The 3,885-nt window shown below is 44.8% G+C and overlaps 1 pseudogene; it reads right to left on the bottom strand.

The window, feature by feature from the left end:
• Positions 1-2,180: 2,180 nt before the first annotated feature.
• On the bottom strand, positions 2,181-2,921 carry LOC122037636 (annotated as a pseudogene).
• Positions 2,922-3,885: the final 964 nt, after the last annotated feature.

Raw genomic sequence — 3,885 nt, 5'->3', positions numbered from 1 at the left:
AAGTGCGTTCCCAGGCGACAGGATTCGAACCTACAATCTTCAGGTCATCAAAAATGTAAAGATTTCCCTGTGATTCCCAGGACGTGAGCTGAGCTATCTCAGAACTGGATGATGGTCCGGGGATGTGCGGTAATCCTTGCTACCCTATTAATATCCGAATTGCTCGTTGAACTGTGATTGACCTTTCAAGCCCGAAGTCGGAATGGAACGTGAATCTTTTAAAAGAAGGTGCTCTATAGTAGGAGTAGAGAGGTTAGCTTTTCGCCGGTAGAAATGACTTAATCAAGAGAGAACAAGAGGAAGTTTACAACTAGACGATAGAACCAAACTCAACAGAGTCAACGTCACCAACTGCCCCCCAAGGGAAATGCTATTGTTAAATGCCCTTACACAAGCGTACTCTGTAGCTACTGCTTAGTACCTCCTTGCTGTCCTAGTCTCCCTTTCCGCTTCCGTCCTTTCTGCTTACTACCTATATCACAGAGGTACCTCACTCTATCTTCTTTTGGGCTTGGTGAGATAGGAATGGGTGACAACATAGCTATTCTTTCAATGTTCTGGGGATTGGGCACTGAAGCCCTAAAGCAAGGGACAGGAGCGGTATGAAGGCAGGAAAAAGACACTTTTTGAGATACTTCAAACTGATGAACTGGGACTCATTCCTGTAGCATAATGGCTATTCTCCTCTTCAAAGCCTTGAGCTATTCTCGTTCTAACGACAGAAGCTGATTCGACTTGAGGCTCTGCGAGACCTTTCCTTCATCAATTAACTGGGTATGAGAACTCATACCAAAGAAAATAGTAGGCATTCCAAATCCGCATCTGTTGTCAGAATTGCTACTATACTATAAGCTATAAGGGAGGAGCTCAAAGCCGGTTCATCCAAGAGGATTTTGTATAAGAGAACTGTCTTGCTGGGTGGAATATCTTTGAAGGATATCTTTCCCCACTTTCTTTCTTTCACTACGCCCAAAAACTCTTGAACTACTTGAAACAAGGAAGGCAGGGGGTGGTATCATATAGTTGAGAAGGGCTGCATGACGGAGCGAAGCCGAGCTGACTATACTCTTTCTTATCGTAATATAGTATAGAAAGTCTCGAAAGAGACCTCTTGTTTCCGCTATTCGCTACAAACCCTCTATCTTCTTACTCATGAGAACTTGAATTCGTCGAGTTGGAGTTAGCGCATTTGATTGACTTGAATAGCCGACCTTCCCAACCAATCAATCCGCCGAATCTTTCTAACCAACCCCGAATCTTTCTTCGTCCATTACCGAAAGGCAGTGGCATTCAACTCAAGGCGTCCTGGACTGTATAGTTGTCCTTTCTCTTTTGAGTCTAAGCTAAATAAATATGAATTTCTTAGCTATATCAATAGAGAAATGAAAAAAATGTCCAATCCCCACCTTCAGCGGGTTCGATGGGTAAACTACCCTAACTCATTGAAGTGTACTCACCACCTCTGTCAGATCGTAGAAGTGAGTCGAATGGCGATGGGATTTCCCTCCATTCGAAAGAGTACGCGAGATAGCCCTAAAGAAGCAGCAGTTGTTCTTCCCGTTCTCGCCTCAAGCAAAGCAAGCTCTAGTGGTAGGGTTCCAGGTCATACTTGAGTCTTTTTCATCGACATAGTCAGAATCAATGGATGTTGCAAAGGCAAAACGAAGGACCTTAGTCAGCTAGAAAGCTCTACCCAAAACTCTGACTCCTTTGTATTGAGCCTATCGACCGCTCCCCTTAAACCTATTTCTTGCTTGGTCTTATTCAAGATCGAGTTGATATAGTTGTCTTATGCCGGATATGATTTATATATATATTTATATTTTTCAAGCTGTCTACCAAGCTCTGCCTACCGAAGTCAAGGTTCTGAAAGAATTAGAGTCCTATCAGTACCGATTGTTCGGTCAAGTAAGACAGCTCGCCAGCTCCCTCGTGAGTGGGATCCATTGGTCTCTCTCATCTTGAAGTTCCTCTTTCTTAAGGCTTCATCGATGTCAAAGAACCCGAGCGAGCAGGGATTGATGTTAAGTCGAAATTGACTCAATAGAGAACCGAGACTGGTGAGAGTTCATTTACTAACGTAACCTGCTCACGAGAAAGAGTGTTTTCCCCGAGAAAAAGACCTGCCTTACACTAAAAGTTCACGCGCTTCTTTATTCAAAACAAAAACGAATTCTGAGATGAACCCACATATAAAAGTGGGCAGGTCTGCTCTTGTGTTCGTACATTTCTTAATTCTTGCAATACAAATAACACTTCCACTATACTAGTGATGGAGGGGATTCGCGCCGGATGGAACAAGGCGCTTCGAACCATATACGGATGTTGCTGGAATGCCTCGGAACAGAATTCTGCTGCTTGCTGGGCCCTGATGGTGGAACTGGCAGGGGGGAAGAAAGCGGCCCCCTTCCGCGACAGAGCTGCGGGAACCACTGGATTCATCCTTCGAAAATCCCGGACTGCGAAGGCGCCGCCCAGAGACGACGCGACAAGAAAAATCAAAAGCAGCATCGCTGCCCCGCGGATTCTTGCGCCGTCCATCACTGCAAAACAGATTGAGCTGCGGGCATCAAGGGACCGAGATTATATACTGCAGCAGAAGCGGAATCGAAGGGTTGGTTGGAAGGTAAGGATAGCATGATTGCCTGTTTGCGGGTCCTTTGGATCATGGGCCACAGCTACTTGGGTTTAGACTAGACCGCTGAACATCATTTGGTCAGGCCGAGGCAGGCCTTTTGATGGCTGTCATTTTCTGGGCTATTTGGATGGACTCGGATCCTTTCATGTAGAAGAGTCTTTGATGGGCTCGGATCCTTCCTTTTCATGATTTCATGTGAGGCCTTTGGCGGGCTTTGAATTTGGATAGATCCTGCGGGCCTTCTTGCATGGACTTGAGCCTGCTTTGATGATGGGTAGGCTTGTTGTGCTTTGGCCCTTCTGTGGGCTTTCATCGAGGAAAGCAGGCTTGACAGGCCCGGAGATAAATAGTCTCGTAAAAAACTCTGACTTATGTAAGTATAATATATAATAATTGTAAATTGTTTACCTCTTTTAATTATGAAACAAATCTCTATCCACAAATTTAAGATAAAGTCAAATCAAATATAATGCCCCTACCCGTATAAGAGAAGATTCATGAAAAGAGTCAGACAACAGTCCCCCTTGTTAGTAGCTAGCTATTATTTGATAGTATATGAGTAGAACTGAAATTCTAAGCGCTCCTAGCTCAAAAACCACACAAAGACAAACACATGGAGGAAGAGTCCAACTCATAAATCATAGACTAACCAAAGAAAGCACATGGGGATATGGGACGCGTGTCTAGTTCTCATTGGAAAGGAATCAGCGGAATATTCCTTCTGTCTCCCGCCTGACACAGTTTGACACGCGGTGATACCTGATTGGCTCCAAATCGTTAGTTGTAGATCAAATATCAAGAGAACAAGCACGCGGGAAAGCGTCTGATCAGATCAATGGGGTTCAGCCAAACATCTTTTTTCTAAGCTAGGACGGAGCTGGCGAGTGAGGATTGGCCGAGGGGAGTTCCATCATGTAGCTGGGTACAAATAAGCCAGTAAAAGACAAGTAGAAGCCAGTGAACGAGGAGTAGTAAGGGTACGACGAAGCCAGTGGGGTACGTAAACGAGGACGGATCACATGCTTTTGTACTGGTCAGCTTTGAGCTCTCGAGTGAGGATTGCTCTATCTCTTGCTTTGGAAAACCCTGCCTTATTATTAAAAGGGGAGTTGTCTCTGATGTGCGCTCTATTATTGGCTCCTATTCTTGAGGGAGTGAGCTATTGTACAAGGAAGCGTAGTACACATTTTCAAACTTAAAGCGAGATCTTGCAACCACACCCTTTGGAGCACGCAACAAAGCTTTTT

This window comes from Zingiber officinale, unplaced genomic scaffold (assembly GCF_018446385.1).
Source record: "Zingiber officinale cultivar Zhangliang unplaced genomic scaffold, Zo_v1.1 ctg70, whole genome shotgun sequence".
In the NCBI taxonomy this organism is placed as follows: Eukaryota; Viridiplantae; Streptophyta; class Magnoliopsida; order Zingiberales; family Zingiberaceae; genus Zingiber; species Zingiber officinale.
This window is presented reverse-complemented; position numbering and strand designations above follow the sequence as displayed.